The following is a 21,971-nucleotide window of genomic DNA, read 5'->3' on the forward strand; positions in this document are numbered from 1 at the left end:
AAAGACAATGATCTCATCAACTCCTCCAATAAACAAAATGCCTCCAAACCACAGATCATCTTGCCTCAAATTCTAGTGGAAAATTATGTACTTTTCATGAAAATTATAAACTTTTGGTGTGATTATTAACAGGGAAAGGCTCACCTTGGGTGTAGCTCATTTACAGAAACAGAAAAATTACTGACATTATTCTGCACTGACATTATTTTTTCTGTCATTTTACCTAAGAAAGTTATCTTATTTATGGCTATCCTATAAATATTGCCCTGGAAAAACTTCTGCATAGATACTAAATGGAAGTTGCTGACCTAAGAAGAAAGCATTTGTCCTGCAGAAAATATTCGCCATGTGAACCATGCTAAAACTTCAGAATTTTAGCACATTTACTTCCATTCACTAATGGCTATAAGTTTTGCCAGAATCCACAAAATTTCTCAGAGCAGGTGAATTTTCCTGTTCTAATCACAATTGCAATTTCAGCACTGCATGAATGCCTTGAGGTATTGGTCCTGTTCTCAATGCCATTTTGGTAGGCAGGAGCTCAGTGAGGCTGATTTACAGCACATCCCAAATGCTTTTTAGTGGGAAGCAGGTTGCCAGCAAAGCTCCAAAGAATGACAGAAAATTATCTCGTCTTACAGCATTTTGCCCAGACTTCAGCCACATCTCAGGACTCTGAGGTGCATTTCTCCCTTCCCACCTGTTCTCACACGTAGCTACACCATCCCTTTCTTGTTTCTCCTGGGTACATAAAGCTGTGCAAACACATTCTATGGAAATTTGGTATGTACATTAGAACATACCTTGGAATCAGAAATGCAAGACAATGAGGCCTTCCACAATTAGTGACAAAGCTGACTATCTCAAATTGTTGATCACATGCTTATTTGTTTCAAAGCCCACCCACCATAGAATATACAGTGAAAGGATAATTTGAGTCCCTCTTTAACTCATCCTCAGTATTCCCTATCCTTACAAAACTAAACTTTGTATCCATTTATGCTTTTTAACATTTTGTATCAAAATAGCACAGATTGTTATCTCTGAGTACTTTTCAGAAATGAACATACAAAGACTGGAGGCCTTATTATAATATTTCAGAACAATAGCTATGTGCAAGGGAAATTATTCTTGGCTAAAATATTTTATAACATTATTAAAATATCTATTAAATTTGTTGACTCCTCAAATAATTAAAAAAAAATCTTAATGGAATACTTGCGTTTAGGAATACAGAGTATTCTGATGCTGCTAGATTCAAAACCCAACACGTACTCTGCGGTGTTATACAAATATGATCTGACAGTAGGGATAAGAATTCTAACCTTTAACCCTGTTCAAAATAGATAACTGACAAACAAGACATTCATTATTAGAATAGGCTGTATTATTAGACTGCAAAATAATAAATGCATTATAAATTTATTCCAATTTACATCGCTTATGTTTTTCCATCCTAGTGGTGTGATAGATAAGTCCATCACAGTACTAGATTACATCCTACATTGATACACGGTGAATGTCAATAACAAAGAAAAACCTGACAGAAAGAAGCACCTGCATCTTTGAAATCTTCCAAAGTTATCACTTGAGTCTGCCTCCACATACTTGCCACCCCAAAATGTCAGTGGGTTGGGCTGGATAAAGGGTTGGGAGGGGACACGGCCAAGATAGCTGACCCAAAGAGAGGTATATTCCACTACAAATGACATCATGCTCAGCAATGACAGCCCAGAGAAAAGACATGAAAGGGGTAGACATCTGTGGTTATGGCATTTGTCTTCCCAAGTAGCCATTAGGCATCCTGAGCCCAGTCTCCCAGCCTGGACATCTTCCTGCTGATGGGAAATAGTGAAATAATTCCTCTTTTTGTTTTTTGTGTGCAAATTTTTCTTTCCTATTCAACTGTCATGATCTCAGTACCTGAGTGTTTTCACAGTCCTTACATTTTTCTGCTCTGCTTGCAGAAGGGAGAAGTTTGTAAAAGGCAAAGGGCACCCACCACAGTGTGTGTATGTGTATTTATGTAAAAAATATATAGGTGTATATGTATATATTTACACACACACACACATATATGTATATATATGTATATATATGTATATATATGTATATATATGTATATAATATATATATTTAAATGTTATATATTTATATGTTTATGCATTTAGACATCTCAGGGAAGCAGATGAGAAGAGGTATTTGTCACATCTTAAGTGCAATTTCTTATGCTTCAGCACGAGTCTGGGTACTGTGGGACTTCTCTCTGCTTTTCTAATGACCAACAGAGGATTCCTAATAAAATAGTAGATTATAAGTTTATAATTTAAACATGAAAAGAGATTTATCCTGCAACATACTGGAAAGAAAATCACCTTCACTTTGTCTGTTTCTCATTTTAAGTTCCTCCTTTGTGTAGTTTAGGCTACTCTCAACCAAAATCCTTATCCTCATGAAAATAACTATCACCACCACTAAGCTACTAGATGAGATTAAACCTTATAATTTATATATTCTTCTTTGAATATTGATCCCAGTACAACATTTTCTGCCTTAATCTATGGTTTATAAATTTCATCTTTAGCCTTATTGTTCAAAATCTTATTTTTTTCTTACTCTTGAGCCACTAGAGAATATGCTTTTAGCTCTTCTGACTCCAGCTGATAATACCTGGGGCCTGAGAATATGAATCTTTTTTATAGCTTGATTTATTATATGCATGGCTTTCTTTGCTGAAGTCAGTATCTAACACTTATATTTTGTATCAGAAGCATTCAACTATATATATAAATGGAATATCAGAATAGTTTTTACCTGCTTATCTCTTTCTCAGGCTTTTATGACCACACACCATTTGACAGTCCACAATACAAATGTCCATGAAGACATAAGTGAAATAAAAATACAGTACACTAAGTATATCAAACACCGGACTACTACTACCGGAGGAAGAATGTATCTTTTATGGACTATTAAGGGACTGCAGACATACTGTACCTGGTGGGTGGCAAGTCTTCATTACCAGGGAACAATCAGGTACCACTGAAATAAAATTTTTCTGGCTGTGTCTGCTATATGGATGCAAAGAGACATGCACATTCTAAAATATTATGCTTTTTAAATCATAGAATCATCATAAATTCGTTTAGGATGGAAATGACCTCTGAGATCATCAGGTTCAGTCATTAACCTAACACTCCCATCTTCACCACTAAATCACGTCCCTAATCATTACATCTGTAGGTCTTTAAAATCCTTCTAGGGATAATGAATAAAACACTTCCCTGGGCAGCCTGTTCCAGGGCTCTGTAACCTTCTTGGTTAAGAAATTTCTCTTAATATCTGACCTAAATCTCCCTTGAGGTCATTTCCTCTTAGCCTATCACTCGTTATTTGGGAGAAGAGACCAGCCCCCACCTTGCTACAGCCTCCTTTCAGGTTCTTGCAGAAGGCACCTCTTCATAGCCTTTTCCCAAAGGATAGTTTCACTGCGTGCCTAAGTTCCTCTATAAGAGGGACAAAGCCCACCTTGTCCAGCTGTTCTGTGTGTCTGTTCCAGCATAGCCACAAACTGATTAGACTGAGAAGTGTTTTCTGACATAAGCTAATAGTAAAATTTTCTTATGAGTACCCCAGTTCTTACATGCTTTCCTGCATTAGATGTATATAGGTTCATTTTCTTTGTAAAATCCATCTTATTTTTGGACAGCTTCCAAATGACTACACTGGTGTTTCACTAACAAAATATCTTAAGAACTTGGATATTGCTATTACCAAAAGACATACCATAATAAATCTCATATCTCTCATATGACTGGTACTGAGCTGCTAGAAAAGAGGTAATCCTTTGTATAAATAGGCTTTTTTGATTTCTGATTACACAATGCACATAGTTGAAAGATAATGTTATTCTTACAGTAAAGGTAAGCACCAAATATCTCATGCCTGTTGAACTGCAATGTGTTATTTTTTTTACTTTCTTAATATTTCTCTTTCCTTCTGAGTAATCATAATAAGTGTCAAGCCAATGATTTCTAATGCATAAGATAGTTGAATTAGTTCTGATTCCAAGAAAAAAAACTCTATTATCAGAATTTCTTTATGCTTTGATACTTCATTCATAAAAATAAAAAGAAATATTTTAAAACCAGCTTCTTTTCACTATGCAATACGTAATATTATGACAACACATTTGAACTTTAATTTCTACTTGTGAAAAATTTCAAGGATTTGTAAATTCTCATTCACTTTTTGTGAATGTGTGTGTATGCACCTGGTGAACTTCACAGTGTTTTTAAAACACAGGACATTTGCCTGGGTTTTGTGGTAAAAGGGAGCACAGAAATTTGGCTGTCCTGTGTTTTGCTCTTTACAGCTCCCTTGTTAAACACCAGAAGCACAGAGACCTTGGGAGCTCTGTTTCTTTCAGGACAATTTGACAGAATTTTATAGGTAGTAGACACAGCCATGATGTAAATCTAATGGAAGTACATGATTATCTAATGATAACCACTCATTCTGTGAAAATGCTCCTTCAGTATATAAAGCTATGAATAACTATGCCCTTTTTACCAAATGATAACAAGTATAGAGTTGCATTTCAAATATAAACATGACTTATTTTGCTGCATAAATAACAGAAGTTTTCAGGAGCTCATAGATCCTGCTGAGGAAGCTCATGCATCTGTTCAGAATAAAGGTATAAGGTACAATACTTAAATGAAAACAATTTCCTACTTAATGTCATACATGTTTTAGACAAAGATTATTTTAGGACTATGCTGCTATTCCAGCTAAGCGTAGCATTGAATTTGAGTCTACTGGAATCTGCATCTTGTTGACTAATTAGAAAATTAATAATAAGGTTTATAAAATTTGAGTGTTTTGTAAAATCTGAGGGTTAAAATGAAATTGAATTAAATTGTTCTAGGATAACCATAAAAAAAAAACCACCCCAAACTGCAAACAGAGCATTCCCTTAAAGCCATATTCAATAAAAAGGAATTCTGAAAAAGAGAATATTTTTTGTAAAATAAACACAAAATATGAGAAAATTCCTCTAGAGGTATCAGAATGTTTTTCTGCTTCATTATTCCATGGCAGAGATGAATTACTAAATCTGTACAGCCTGGAGACAAGAAAAAAGTACAGGATGGGAATTCTGATCTGATTTAGTAACAAATTTTGCTAGCAATGCTAGAAACTACTTTGGATTTTTTCAGAGAATACAGTGGCTAATTGCCTAAATGTTGCTTTCTAAACATTATTAGGCATTTTTATGCTGCTTCTGTTTACCAACCTGCATCACCAATATAATAGTTTAAAATCTGATTGCACTGAAAAATTGCATTAGAAAAGGAAAAAAAAGAACCTAGGAAGTGCAATGAAACACATGGAACAGTTTTACTTCTCTGAAACATTTTTGTCATCCAGAGGAAGTGCTGAACACTGTGGTCAGGCAGTAAATGTTTAATTACTATTATAAGCAAACTGCAGTAAATAAATGTAAAGGGACCAAAGACTCTCCAGGTTATCCAAAACACTACTGAACTTCTGCCAACAATGCCTCCCGTGAAAGAAAGTAACTTCATTATGAATTCTAGTCTCTGTCTTTATGTAGGGCAAATTAATGGGAATTTCTAAGAAATGCTAAACAACTCTCCTCATTCATTAAATTCATAGCTCCTGAACAGAAATATAGAAAAACATGAGGAATATTATTAGATACACAGATGCAAGAAAACAGAAAAGAGAATAAAGTTGCTCCAAATTTAACTTTCTGTGTCATGAAATTATGGTTCATCCAAAATGAAAACCAACTGATACGAGTACCAAATGAACCATATAAGACAGTCAGAAACAAAACCCCACAACTTCCAAATTGTTGAAAAAAAGAAAAAAAGAAAAAAAAAGATATAGTTTTAAATACTTCTTTTTAGGAGCACTGTGATGCTGTACTAACAGCGCAATCTTAATTGGCACAGTACTTAACTCTGACTTGTTTTATGTTATGTTTCTGTAAAGAAAACCTTAGGAAGGCTAAGAATTAAACTTCTACCACTTAGCAGTAGCTTATATAAGGCTACCAGCAGTTTTCTTACATCTTTTTTTATTTCCAAGAGTTTCAGTATTAAAGTTGTATTTTCACCTCTAAAGTGTGAAGTATTTTCATTCTTTCATGCTTTACTCATGTGGGATCAGTAACCCTGCAGGAGACAAGCCAGTCCTTTGGCTTTGAGGAAGAGCTGATTGCTCTGAAGAACAAACACCTGGAAGGTACTGCTAATGCGTTGGCACTCCTGTTTTGCCACCACAAAGACAGGCAACAAAGAAATTAATGGATCCCATTTTAATAGCTATGTGACAGTCACTCCTGGGTTCATGGTTGAAACCTATCACAACAGTTTGCATGGGAATATGAAAAGCTGTGCTGGTGTCAGCTCAAGTAACTGGCTAAATGAAATTTTGTGCAAAAAAAACCCCAAAACAAACAGATAGGAGAAACAGAACAAATGCTACACACAAAGCTTTAAAAGAATTAGAGAAAACACAGCAGATTCAGAGTGATGCAGAAAAAAATCACAGTGCCTCCATAATGCAACTTTATAGATTTCAAACTTTCATGCTGTTAATGTGCAGCTGGTTTTAGAACAATCCTGTTGAACATTAAGCTGCATCAGTATTACTATTGCTCCTACTTTGATGGTTTCTCTTGCAAAGTAAATAACTATCCCTGCAGGTAACAAATGCAGGTCACTACAGTAAAGCTTCATACAAAAAAGGGCTTTTCTAGTAATCTGGGCATCCTGTTAGGATATATAGGCCATAACCCAGGTAATCCTTTAATCTGTGACCCATCTGACAGTGAGAAGCAGATGCTGCCCAATTATCGCAACATTCTGGAGAAACTATTTTTAGTCAAGTATCAAGAGAGTCAGAGTAATCCTGCTCCTCTTATATAGGCTGTAAAATTGAAAACATTTAGGAAGACTTTTTCAATGCAAAGTTCCCAAAATTGATTCCTAAATGCTGACTCTTTATATGACTGTGAAGTGGCCCACATATTCAAAGCATTTAAAGCAAGCTATGTGCACTTAAAGTTTATAGGCACAGAGAACTTGGAAAAAACTTTTTTTTCCTTTTAAAACTAGAAAAACAGACTAAGAAATTTAAGATTAGGCATGTGAATTTTTATAGCAGCATTATTGTTCTCATCATGTAACAAGATAGGAAGATTAGATCTTGATATGCTAGTCCTCATGCTGTAAGGGACGGCCTAAGCATCGCGACAAAAAAGAAGATACCCCTCCTTTACATTATGGAGTTTTGGAAAAGAATTCTAATAAGTTTCATGCAAGTTTCAATGAAATAAACAGGATGTAGAAATGCTCTCATGTCCCTACCACTGTGAAAGACATGAAGTTGACAAAAAAGGTAGCCAAGAATTGAAAGGTCCACCTATCTCTCTCATACACCAGCAAAGAATGCAACAAAGCTTGATTATTTCCAGCCCCAGAAACTTTACCGAAATGAGGGCTGGATACCAGCATGACAACCCAACCCTCTTTCAGTTCATCCATGGATCCCCATCCTACCAGTGCTGATGTACCTCTGGGAACCACTTGATCTCATTGTTTGGGAAACAAAAGCATGTATTGGGATACTGTGAATTGTAAATCTAGTTTTGAGATTAAACAACAAATGGCCAACTTGGTTTGCTTCTGTTTATTTTAAATTTGTAGCTCCACAGTTTATATGGTTTCAGTATGACATGCATTAATTGTTAATATGTTTTTATTATGACGTTGTTACATATTTTAAGCTTTCAAGCACTAAGCAATTAAAACACATTTCTCCTAATGTTCTGGATTATGTCTTATTGACAAAATACCAGATTGATTCAAGGGTTTTACGGCAATGATGTCACTGATTCCTTTGCTTTATTTCTGATAGAATATTTATTCTGGGGTATTGACTTCTTTTTCTTATTTTTTTTTCCTTTTACAAGATCTAAGTTGTAGTCTTCAAGTATCAGATTAATGTGTCCCCCTCTGCATATTCTGCTCTGAAACACTTGGGCAAGGTTTCTTTTGGATTAAAAATGCCTACAGAGCTTTGAGGGGATTTGTGTGTTGCTAAGCATATCCTGAACAAGCAAACATTTACAACAGCTGGTCACTATTTTTTTAAAGGAGATAATACACCATCATAAATGTTCAAAATTGAATAAACATTATTTTTTCTTTTCAAATTAGTATACTGTCCTCGATATAAATGGTCATAATTTGTTTTACTGTGAATGCAATATTCTTTCCTCAGAAAATTCCAGCTTCTTTCTCCACATCATCTCTTATCCATCATGAGGAAAAAAATTAAATTTGCAGTGTTAACAGTCAAAAATGAATAAAATATATTAATGTCAGTTTTATTGCTTTTTTTAATCTGTAAAAGTCTAATTAAATTTTTATGGTTTGATTAAATGAAACATATAAATCCATAAAATTGATAAATAAGATTCAGAAACTTTAATAATGACTTTTTTTCTTATAAAATTCAATATAATGTTGAGTCAGGTGTTTGTTATAGAAATATAATACATGAAACAACATCTAAACAAAGCTGATTTACTTTGAAAACCAGAAACTTTGGAAAAAGCCTACACTTTAAAGCATTGAAGACAACAAAAGTCCAGGTCACTTTGTACTGTAAAGTTGTTCACAAAACCATGAAAAATCTTGAAAGGAAAGAGGCTGAAATAAATCTGAGTGGAAAGCCAGTATGCTGAAAGAATATCATGTATGACAGAGAGAAGGAATTGGAGACTGAAAATCAATGGATCTGAAGAGAGAGATCAGAAATTGGGACTACTTCATAGACAAGATCATGAAGGACTCACATCACTATTCTTTTTTAGAACCTAGGATTTAATGTGGATGCTGGAGGGAAAATGAAGAAAATAAAGAGCAACTTTATTTTAAAACCCTGCATTCATCTTCTTTGTCTCTAACTTCTGCCTTATCCCCAGAAGCTGTGTTACCCCCACTGGTTGCATAATTCTGACCCTGAACTGGGTATAGACTACATGGCCACATACTTCACAAAAGTTCTCGAAGAACAGCAACAGTCCTCCGGTACAGCAGGCTCATCGTGAGTCTCTTCTGACAGTATCTGAACAGAAACTCCAGCTTTAGAGTCTTGAGAGTCAATGCAGTTTACAATCCCATAACACTGATTGCATAGACAAGCAATTGTTGAGTTCAGAAAACTGAGTAGAGAAAAAAAAATGATGCCAGAAAGCGGAAAGAAACAGACTGATACCCTTTGAAACAGCACATATAAAAAAAGAATTAAGATACATTCTATGCCAACACTCTTAAATAGCTCAGTTGTATAAGGTTTACTCTTGCACTCTGCAATGCAGGAGAAAACATGTATAAAGCTATAAAAAAATGCACTATTTCAATTTTCTATAAATGTCCTAGGTAATTTTGCTTGTGATTTTAAATACTATATTTTTGTTAAGCTATCAACTACAGTTTTACTATTGTTCCCTGAAAGTCAAGGGAAATGGCACCGCAGTAAGAACAAGGAAAATTTCTTTGAAAGAAACTGTAGCACAAATTTAAATAGATTTTGTTATTATTTTATTTAGTATGGATGGATGAAAATTTGGCAGCAGAATGCTTTCCAGCAGAAAATGATGATGGTTTGCTGATTCTTTGACTTAAAACCATTAATAGAAAAATGCAGAAAATCCAAAGATAAATTGCATCAAAAGATGTTTGTAAAATTTGTGACAGCTAGATGAGAAGATTTCTTCTTTTACAGAAAAAGATTATTAACTGTTGAGATATTTTACTTTCATTCTTTTACAAATGAAACTCAGTCATGCTAAGTATTTTCAACTTTTATGATGTAAGAAAGTAAAACAAGTTTAAAAAAAGGGTATTACATTTCTAGTTGGCCTTTCTCCCACAGCTGAGCAGCAAACTTTTCTAAGTTATCAGAATTTATTAGGAAAGGAAAACAACTTTCAACCTGTCCTAATTTTGGAGAGGTGTTTTTCCAAGGTTCAGTAGGATTTGAATTATTCGAAGTATTTTTCCTTCAGTTCAAATTAAGAATTCTATTAGAAACACAGAAACTTGCACACCCAAATACAAGAATAATACTCATTTTATCCATTTACTAACATAAATAAAAGTCAAAGCACATTGAAAATATATTTGAGATCTCTCTGGGGTGAAATAACCTGGGGGTATGTGCTTGCCTAGCTTGATAAAGTTCCTCTCTACTGCTGGATTTAATAAAAGGAAGAGGTTGGTTTATTCACAACAAGTATTTAATGTCTGCATTATGACAGAAGATCAATCGTTCAAATTCCCCTACTTCATCTGTGGAAAATACAGTGCTACAAGGAGAGATTTCATTCACTGTGTCAGCAGCTATCTTAAGACACAGCTGTCAAACCTAGGCTCAGAATTAAGGTGGAATAAAGCAAAATTAAAGGTCTTCAGTAGAAATGCCACATAACTCAGAGTTGTGTTTGATTTGAAGTCTTGCCTGCACAAAATGCATGAAAATGATGTAAGCATTTAATCATGACTGACAGAAAGACTTTGGTGAGATGCCACCAGGTCTTACTAAAAGTGTGCAGTGGAAAAACTTCCAACAGACTTCTTTCCCCTTTGTTACCTCCAAAATTTACTTCAAATTAGCAGAAATCTTCAACAGTGTGTAAGACACGGTAATGCCTTCTTTCAATTTTAAAACTGGCTGATTTCTAGTATGATCTAGCTTAGGCTTACAGAGGCATACTCAGTGCCTGGGCAATTATCCTGCCAGTTTTCCTCCAACACCAATGCTGTACACAATTAATACTTACGATTAATTACATTGCAACTAATGATGACAAAAACCTCCCCCTGAAGGTGCTACAAATAATCCTATTCCTAAATATTTGTAAGTCCTTTGTTGAGTTTTGAATGGGGTGAAACTCTGCCAACTGATTTTGAAATTTATCATACATCCAGAACCTGACATTTCCAAACTGTTAATATCCATATTATAAAAATAATTTAAATGACACTGAGGTACAAAAACACTGATTATGCAAACAGTCCAACTGAAATCACTCTAACACTTTTCCACAAGTGAGGACTTCCAGGCAATTAACTTTTATTCACAAAATGGACACAAATTCATTATCTAAATGTATGAAAAGGACTGTGCATTTCTGCTGTCATTCAAAATTTGGAAAAAATCCTGAATGTTCCCTTGTTTTTCACGCTGTATTTATGAAAAATCAGACAAGGAAGGCCTGGAATCAGGAAACTATACACAGTTAAAGCAATGATAGAAGTCATAGCAGAAACTTTTGAAGAAAACTAAAAATGGATGGGAAAGAAAATTAGGCCACTGAGAGAAAACTTGCAATGATAAACAGCTGAAATATAGGATTTACTAGGTTCCTTTTGACTCTCCTCAAAGAGCAGTCAATAAAAGGGCAATACTGAAGATGTTTGTTAGAACTGGTGCCTCAGTTTAAGAACAATTTACTGTAAGACATAAGGCTCAACAGGTTTTTCTCATATCACACTCTTGCAAGCATCCTGTACCACAGTTATAAAAATGTCCTCCCACCTTGAAGAAAATTAGCAACTGCCTTCTCTGGCCTGTACACATTAACTGAAAGTTTGCTTCTTTTTACTGATTCATTACCACTTAACAAAATACCCTGGGTCTGACTCACTGTAAACAAAGCTAATTACCAAAACAAATCACTACAAAAACAGCATCACCAGACTTGCTCATAGGTTTGGTACAGAAATTGCAGTTCTTCCTAATGAATTTGTAGAGCTTTTTTAGGTAAGGAGATTATTAACCCTCTAAGGATGTTTTCATTTTAATATACCTGTGACTTTAGAAAGCCATTTTCTCAAGTTCTTCAATTTATTTAAGACCAAGAGGACATTTAAATACATATGGTCTATTAGAAAAAAAGGACTAGAGAACAGGTCCCTACTAAATTAATTAAACTCCAATTATCTTGTCAATCTGGAAATGTAAAGATAGAAACATCACTGTGCAGGAAAGTTTCTAGAGGATTTGTAAGATCAGATTTTGTAAGATGTTAATAATTTTTTTAATATTTATTTATTATTTATTTTTAAGATATTCATTATTTTTTAACAGTTATCTATATGAAATTTTAAAGTTCTGGCTGATCTTTTCTCATTTTTGGATTGACTTGCATCATTTTCAAAATTTCTACAGCTTTCTTAGTTATTTAAAGATATATTTTGAAATTATAGAATTGCTAAGCACTTATGTGAAGAGCTTGGTTTTCTAAGTTTCTAGATAGTATAGGAATGGCAGCTACTTTAGAAACAGGTCAGAGTAAGTACTTGATATAGGTATACATGCATATGATTACAATTCATATAACTTTATGTTCCTTTTAATGAAAGTAGATCTCAGAATTCAAGTCACCATGAGAATACAATGATTACAAACAAATATGAGTGTGAATTTTCACTCTTTGCTTACAGTTGCCATTTTAGCTTGTACCTTGTTGTTTGACTAAACGTTTGTAAAATGTTAAAACAGAATTTTAAATTGACGTGCGCAAACTTACAAACATATTTAAAATTTTCTTGCAGTATTTAATTAGTTCCACCATGAAATCCTAAAGGATAGTAAAATTCTAAGTGTCACATTAATTCTAAATCTTTAAAAGACATTTAATTTTTTTCTCACATTTCTACATCTGTTTTACTATTATTACATGCACTGTTAAAAAAGAGGGCACTATAAAGGCTTTAGTCATCACTGATGCACGACAGCATTTCTAAAAATCACTATTGTTGTTAAAAGGATTTTCCTTCACCTCAATCTGCACCAAGTACAAACAGGTACTTAGGAAGTGAGTTCTTTAAGCCTTTTCTATTCAATGAGCAATTTAGGAAGCCATCCAAATATCCAGATGAAACCATACACAAAAGTACTTCAACTTGAACTATATTCAAGAGCAAAAATTTCCATTGTTTTGCTGTACAATCAGAACAAAACCAGAAATGCTCCAGCCTCATGGAGCTTAAAATACTGTGTCAAATCTCCTAATCAAAAGGGCTACATCTGAATAGAGCTAACATTTTTCCATACGTATTGCACAGAACACTTCCTCTGCCATTGTGAATTAAAAACTTCTTGTGATGGACTTAGAAATACTTAGACTAAAAGAAAAGCAGCAAAGAATCCAGTCTCAGAAAGCATATGAGACATTTGACATCCTCATAACCAAAGCCATTGAATCTAGGATATTCAGTTAAGCCAAATATTTATTTTAGTTTAATTCACTGGTATAAGAAACACACCAAGAAATTTGTTTGCCTGTTTGTTTTCTTATGGGCTTCTGGCAAAAGAGAATTATTGGACTGGATAGATATCAGCAGGACACTCCAGGTAGCTTTATCTCATTCTCCAGTTAGTTGCATCTGCAGGAGAGGCTGGACAGAAAAGTAAATGTTCCTTCTCTGGATGGGTATTCCATCAGGAAAGTTGAAGGTAAGGCAAGGATTGGCAAGGCACTATCTCAGGGTGGAAGTGCTGTTGGGAAATTTATGCTGGTTCAGGGAGGACTAAGAATTTAAGAGCATTTCTAAAATTGTTTGTACACCAACAGAACCAGTATGAGAAACACATATGATAAACTGAAAGCTTTGGTCTCATCCCAGAGCTGTGACACTGTCCCTGTCTCCTGGATGGTCCTGCCACCCACACTGCAGAGAGCTGCTCTCCAGGGTGGAGCCCTCACACCTGGGTCCTAGCTTCTCATGCAGAACTCTGGGCATAACAAAACATAACTGTTCAGTTGTGTTCTGCTATGCTCTATTCTATTCTGTTCCCTTTTGTTCTATTCCATTCTGTTCCATTCCCTGTGCTCACCGTGAGTCGAACAACAATGCTAATATTTGTCTGAAATGCCAGTAGTCTCTGAAACACATATAACACAAAGGTTACAACTGGAAACAGGATTTTGTTTTATTTTTCTGACTCTCTTTCAGAGATGATGCTCACAAGCATTAACACAATGTGAATGTGCAGCCAGGAGCAGGACAATGCATTCTTAAGTTTAGCTCTAAAAAGCAGTCTGCATGTCTGATTTTTAGTCTAAAAATCCCCTGCAGTCTGGTGAGAGTGATTAACAGAGCTACAGTGCTTAAGCGGCATTTGAATAACGTCTTTAAGTTTTGGTCAACCCTGAATTGGTTAAGCAATTGGACTGTTGTAGGTCCCTTCCAGCTTTTTGGATCTTTTGAAGGGCAATAGCAGCAGTGACTGAAAGGTGAGGCCTTTTTGGCACTTTTTGGCCACTAGGGAAGGGACATAAAATGTCACCTTTATGAGATGGAAAATCCTGAACTTTTTCCCTGTTTTAGAGGATTCAGAGAGAATCTGGCTCACAGTGACCTAACTCTCCAAAAGTATGCTCATGAAGATGAGAGTCCAACTTAGAAACATGATTTTGTCTATAAACATGTAGGGATATACTACATGTAAGCACCAAGGCTCATTTTAATCTCATAAAAGCATTACTGTAAAGAGTTAAATTTGCTTTTTTCTTCTCAGTAATTTTGACTCTTTTATATGTGCACTTTCTAATCAGAGAACACTAACCTTTGGCAGAGAGGAAATAAGAACTTACTCACAGTAAGACTCCACTTGCCATGCCTAAAATAAAAAATACAAAATGCATCATCTTCACCCAGACTTCTGAGAAAAAGCAGAATAGGTCTGGAAGTAGCTGAATCCTTAATATATTTTATTTCATAAATTTAAAATTTAAAAAAACAAACACCAGTGAGGCCCTTTAGGCTCCAAATCAATGGCATAGAACCAAGACCTATTGCTTGAAATCTGCTGAGTTTTTTTTTTTTTTTTTTGTTGTTTCATGAGAAAAAAAATCCCTACCTGATTTCTTTAGTGAATAAGTCACCATGGACAAATGGATCAATCACCACTCACAGGAATGCAAGAATATTATGCTGGGCATAGCCATCATAGACCATCATTCAGGCAAAAAAAAAGATTAAAGGCAAGACTATTGTGATTAGACTGAAGCTTTTGACTGTAGGTACCTAAATGCAACCATTCTTACTTTGTGAAAAAGCACACTCTAGCTCTGCTTCTGGTTTTGATATTTTCAGATGGTTATTAAAGGATATGTTTTAAATCTCCATTTTCCTATTAACTGATTACAGACCACTGAATAGAAGATCCCTTCTGTGGTGTGTGTGGGCAGTTGCTGGAAAACCAATTAGAAAACATTAGTCTGCTTTTTTACACAACAGCCAGATCTGACTTTAAAAAACATTCATCAAACCCTGCACAATTTAATCAAATTTGGCCATAAATTCTGTTTATATGCTAGGGAAAAGTTTTCCTTCATTCCACAGGAAAAAAAGAATTAAAATAACCTTTTCAAACAAGCCAGCTGCTTACATCCTTCTAAAGGAAATGATGAGTGATAAAAAAATACTCAAGTGCAATTGAAAACTCTGTAGGAATATGACTGAACAAGCTGGTGGATCAGGTATTCCTACAAAACATACTTGTTTTTCTCTGGCTGATTGTCACGATTTAACCCTCACCAGTAACCAAGCCCCACACAGCCACTCACTCACTCCTCACCAGCAGGATTGGAGTAAACAGCAGTAAAAGGTAGAACAGAGTAAAAGGTAGAAAACTCAGGGGTTGAGATAAAGACAGTTAAATAAGGAAAGCAAAAGCCACACACAGGCAGAGCAAAACAAAAAATTCAATCACCACTTCCCCATGGGCAGGCAGGTGCTCAGCCATCTCCAGGAGAGCAGGGCCCCATCACATGTGATGGTTACTTGGGAAGACAAACGCCATCACCTCAAAAATCCCCCTCTTTTTCTTCTTCCCACTTTATACACAGCAAAAGATGCCATGTGGTCTGAAATGTCCCTTTGGTCAGCTGTCCAGGCTGTGTCTCCTCCCAGCCTTCCAAGAAGCACCAACTTTCTCATCAATGTGGCTGTACAAGAAACAGAAAAGGTCTTGGCTCTGTGCAGGTCCTGCTCAGCAAAAGCAAAAACATCTTTGTATTATCAACCCTGTGTTCAGCACAAATACAAAACACCGCCCAGCACCAACTACTGTGAAGAAAATTAACTCCACCACGGCTGAAACCAGCACACTGATTATACTTTCATTGCCAGCTAACAAATGAACCTGTAAAGAATACACACGGCTGTTGCACTTATCAAAGCTGTGGTGCTTGAGAACATCTGCCAGTAGCCTCCTTACAATTACAAGTGGAAAATAATGGATTTTTTTCATTTTTTTATTGGATGCAAAAAGTTGAGAGAGGAAAAAATCTCATATTGCATCAGATTAACAAAAATATTAAGACTAAAATATAAATATATTTTTAATAAAAATTCCTTTTATGTCAAATCTTTCTGAAACATTTGATTTAGAAAAAAATGTTAAAAGTAAACAATAAGGTATTTGGAAATTTTTTTTTTCTGTTTCAGCCTGAATCTTCTGATTTTAGAAGTTTATTTCTTAATGCATTAAAAAAAAAAAAAAACCAAACAACACAATGCAACTTTTTTATTATTATTTTAAATTTTAAGTGGTATCTACTACCAAAAGAGGCTTATGTTTGTCAGTGATAACAACTGAAGGTAATAAATGGAATGAAGACTGTTCTCACTTATTTTTCATGCCAAAATATATGAACATGTATATAGGAACAATCACAACTGCTCTTTCCTGGAGAGGCCATAGAGAAGAACAATCTGTACTGAGAATACTTATAAAAAACAGAGGGTATTTTTGGTCTTAAATTACCAAACTCTGTTATTAAATGACTAGCAATGACCTGAGACTATCTGGAGGATAAAAGGTGTCCATTTTCATGACCTTAAGAAAAAAACAAATCTCTTGTCTGACAAAAAGGTAGAAAAAAAGTACACTAACAAGGAAGCAAACTTACCAACAGAGCAAAAATTCAAACAGATCTTTAAAAGTTTGCAAAGAAAAGGTTCACAGGTCTTTTCCTCACTCTCCATAGCTTAGATACAAGTTTACATCCATGCTCCTTTAATGTCAGAAGGAGAATATCACGCTATGTTTGCCACTCATAAGCTGTGAAGATGAAGACTAAAAATCAAACACGCAGACTTAAATAGGTATAGAAGTTCCCAGGACAAATACTGAAATTTAAGAGAAAAGGGGAAAACCTGTTGGATATTTAGCAAAAATCTTTACTATCCAAACCACTGACACAAGGAAAGCTTTTGTAGCTCACAGCAGCTTCTACTAAATGATTCCTTTAGTTCTGCTTTTCCCCTACATTACAATCTCTGTATACTCAAAGAACTGTCACTTACAGCAAGTCAGTATAGTTTCTAGAAATATTATATGATTTTACAAAATGAACACTTCAAAAATATTCTTCCTTACTGACAGTTAATGTTTTTATGAAGTTTCATGACTTAGGTGGACAGGAAATTCTGACCAAAAAACTTAGTGGCACATTTAATGTAAGTAATAAAATATCATAGGAAGAGCTAGGAAATTTTATGCCAATTACTGAACTACATAAACACCTTCACCATTTAGCCATATATTCACACATGTACCAAAAGTGTAAGAGCAGAGATATGTATGTATAAATTTATTGAAACATGTTATTGCTTATTTCATTTTATTTCCCACAGGGTATTTCAATAGGAATCATGACACTTTGGATCATCTTTTTTTTTGTTTTTTTATGCTATATGCTGGTGAAACAAAATGCCCAAGGTATACCTTTGAATCTGGACAAGTGAAACTTGCCAAGATTCAACAAAAGGGAAATAAAGCAGGTTTTTCATCTACCTTAAAGAGTAATTTTGTTATTTGGATGCAACAGATTATTTTCGACAATATGGAATTTTCTCTTTTAAGTGTCTATGGCAACCACACCAGACAGAGAGTGGAACATAGATAGTTAGTTAGTTAGTGCCTATAGCATGAAACCAAGTTAAGCAGATTTCAAATAAGTAAATTTCCAAGCAGCTAAGTATAGCTGAATGAAGAATTAACTGTCAAAGGAAACAGTGTTTTAACTCAAAGTCACTGCAGGCAAACAAGATTAACTACAACAACCAAAAGATCTGTTCAGCCCATAGGTTTTACCACTTCAGTATTTCCTAATCAGTTCTTGCATTTATTCATTTGGCTCACGCCTTATGAGCACCTCCAAATTTTATTTTAGTTATTGTATTCCACAACCAAAATTTTGTTCACTTTACTATTTGTAGAGTAAATGCTGACCATAAAAATATTTATTATTTCAGGAGTAACCACAGGACTGTGGTTACTATTTTTCCTTCTTTTTCCTCCCTCTCTAAAAAAAAAAAAAAAAAAAAAGGAACAGTCACCAATCAGAATAGTGAAACAGTAACATTTGACATAGCAGTAAATGAAATGTAGTAGAACTGAAAAAGAACAGATTTGCAAATACAGGTCATGTGACATTTGTTCAGTCCCACTGCTTCCTAAGTATTAGCAAATAGAGCTGATCAGTGAATGTAAACAGCTTGGCTTGCAGCCATTTATGGAGCTTTATAATTGTTCCTGCCACCTATTTGCCTTGAGTATATTGAATATTTGCATGGCTTTCTGCCATCTCCAGGTGTTTGTGTTTTTTCAAGTGTATCCTACAATTCAGAAATGAGTCATGTGAAATTTGAAAATTCTTACCATCAGATGTGCAACTGCATCCAAAAAGATACAAATGTACTGTTTAGAGCCAGAAAATCAGCACAGCCATATAAAAACTTCTCTATGAATAAACATATCATGAATGTTTTCCGCACAGGATTTCATGACACAGAAGGCCTCTTACAGTTACCTTGAAAAGCATAACCAAAGCCTATGCAATAATACGCTTATTTCCTCTTTTTTGTAGGCATTAATCTGTCACAGGATGGAGATTAAGGGAACTATTCATATGGCAATGATCCTGTAGGAGCTTATTATGGTCTTCATGAATCAGTAGCAAAAGTACTATATTGTAGTTTTCATGGCCTCCAGATGCCAAGTCTTTGCTGTCCGTCTCAAAAATTCATAAAAGTCAACATGGTGGAAGATCCATGTCATGTGCCATTGCCCTCTATCTCCAAAAGAGCACGAAATAAAATTCAGACATCAGTTTTCATTTAACTGATTTCAGTGGATATTTTTACTTTGGTTATATTGCTTTCCTCTTTGTAATTTGCTTTTATATATATGATGTTATTTCAAGTGTAAAGACCCTTTTTCCCTGTAGGGTTTATGAAATTCACAATTTTAAAATAAAAAGCTAAAAGTCCCATTGAGTAAAAAGTGTTTTTTACGTTATATAATAGTCTATTTGTTGTGATTTTTCAAGCTTATTTTGCTCATGCAATTTTACCATTAAATTAGCCATTAAGGAAGTTGTTTACCCAATTTTAATACTTTTTTCTTTTTTTTTTTTTTTTATAGTATATAGTCAGCTTTCCACTACAGAAGATGAAAAAAAACCAAAACAAATTTCATTCTGAACCTTTTTGCAGAGTAAGGCACTAATTCTTTTTCTGTGAACTCTTCTGTTAGAAGACACCCCACAGATTTAATCTACACAAAATACAGAGATGAAATTTAAAAGACAGAACAGATTTTAAACTTAAAGCAAACCCAAACTTAAAGAAGAAGACATGGTAATGCTATTAACTTCTTCAGGGTATAGATGTGAAGTCTAACTGTTCTCTGGAAAACATACCTCTTTTCAGATTGGATTTGCTGGGCAAGGAAGGACATTTCACCCTTTGTACAAAAAAGTTAAATGTGTATTTTATAAATGTATACAAACAAAATAGGAAGCAGAAATACGGCAATTAGTGACCTGATATTTGAATAAGCAGTTCAATATGAGGAAGCAATTTTCTTAAAGGTCTGAGGCTAATGACCAGGTTGCAGCAATGTTCAAGGAAAGAGTTTTTACAGTCACTGTGCATGGCTTCTCAATTAAACCTTGTGTGCAATGTGAGAAAATGTTATTTTTATATCTGAAGATATCTAAGTAAAATAATACATTAATTTAATAACAGAAAGAAAAATTAAAGTTGTGATATATTGGGCAGCCTTTTATTCAGGTAATAGTTCCAAAAATTGAGGCAGATTTTACTAGAAGACTACCTTTTAATCAGGCTTTTAAAATTGGTGATTATCTAAATGGTTAGTTCCTTAAATGACAGCAGGATTAATCTGCAAATCATACTGGTTAATGGCAGTGCTTATATTTATATGCAAATATATGCACTTCTAATGGTAAGGTTAAAAACTTGGCCTCTGCCAAAGGACACATCTACATGGAAAGGTGCATCATTTACACCTGGCTCCAAATAATTCATTTGAAGACAAGCTGGGAATTTGTAAACAGTACTCCCTGGTTACAGTATTCATACCAAAGGGCTGCCTTCCTCCCTCTTTACATAGTGATTTTTAGTTTTTCTTCTCAGTCGCTCTGCTGCTCTCTACTGATACCATTTTGGGAGCAGCCCAATTCCTGCATGTAAAGACCACACTGCATTGAAACAGAGCTGTTGAAAGAAAAGTCCCTTTACACATGAAACCAGAATATATTATTTTTAATCTTACATTAAAAAAATCTACAATCATTATAGAAATTATTTCTAAGACAGACCAGTAATACTCTCTCTGAAAAATGAAATTATATTGGGCCACCTTACTTCTTCTGTGAAGACACATTTTATTAGTATTTTTATAGTTCCATTCATTGTGTCCTTGGCAGATGCTCTTTATTTTCCTCCTAAAGTTCAGCAAGCAAGCAATTTTCATCAAACAATAAAATAATTTTGTCAGCAAGCTGTGCTTTACCTTTTTCTCACATTTACTTTAAGCCTCTAAAAGTATCTTGTTACATATGTACAGCATTTTGTCTATTCATTTCGTCAAAATGCATCATTTTATGTGTAAATATTGCAGCAAATATCATGGGGTTTCTTGTTTGATTCTGCTACATTTTATTCTGCTAAAGAGAGTTATATTTGACAGTCAACTAGATGTTGGTTTCTAGTATCAAACCCCTGAATTTGCATTTGATGTACAAGCAAGGAGGTATACTTAGAAGCAAGTATTTATTATGCTGGGAAATTAGGCATGCTGTAGTGTTTGGTATACTTAAAACAGCACGTAAAACATTTTAGTGGTATGATGGTAAACACTTGTTTGTTAAGAGCCATGTACTGAATAATCAGAGTTGTACCTAAAACTTCAGAAGCTCAATTCTCTTTGAGTAGGAATTAACTTAGTGCAACCTACAGTTCCTCAGGCAACAGATATCACAGAAACATGGAACAGTTTGGGTTGGAAGGGACATTTAAAGACCATCTAGTTCATTCTCTCTGCAATATTCAGACACGTCTTCAACTGCATCAGGATCCTCAGAGCCTCAACCAACTCTTGTTGAAATGTTTCCAGGGATGGAATATCCACCACCTCTGTGGGTAAATTGTTACAGTGTTCTAGCACCCCCTTTGTAATAAATGTCTTCCTCATATCTATTCTAAATTGGTCCCTATTAGTTTAGAACCATTACGCTTTGTCTTATTGCAACAGGTCCTGCTCTTGTATTTTTGCAAATGCTTCTAACCACCCAGTACAGAAGCACCAATACCACAGCAAGTTTGATTTGGTTTCTCAACTACATTCCTGCAGCTGTTGGGAAATTCTGTGATTCAATATACATTTTTAAAACATTTGTTGTATGGAAATAAGAAAAATAATATCAAAACTCTATTCTTCGTGGTTCTATTGGTGTTGAGTTAAAGTATGGAGTCTTTTGACTATCTAGTCAAATTAAAAAAAAAAAAAACACATGAAACCACAGCTTTTTTTTCCTAGTC

The 21,971-nt window shown here is 34.7% G+C and overlaps 1 protein-coding gene across 1 annotated transcript in view; it reads right to left on the reverse strand.

Moving 5' to 3' along the window:
- CNTNAP2 (contactin associated protein 2) overlaps nucleotides 1-21,971 on the reverse strand; it is a 1,026,949-nt gene that overhangs the window by 546,461 nt on the left and 458,517 nt on the right. The gene's annotated exons all lie outside the window — the stretch shown is intronic.

The sequence above is a fragment of the Poecile atricapillus genome, chromosome 2, assembly GCF_030490865.1.
Source record: "Poecile atricapillus isolate bPoeAtr1 chromosome 2, bPoeAtr1.hap1, whole genome shotgun sequence".
NCBI classification, from domain to species: Eukaryota; Metazoa; Chordata; class Aves; order Passeriformes; family Paridae; genus Poecile; species Poecile atricapillus.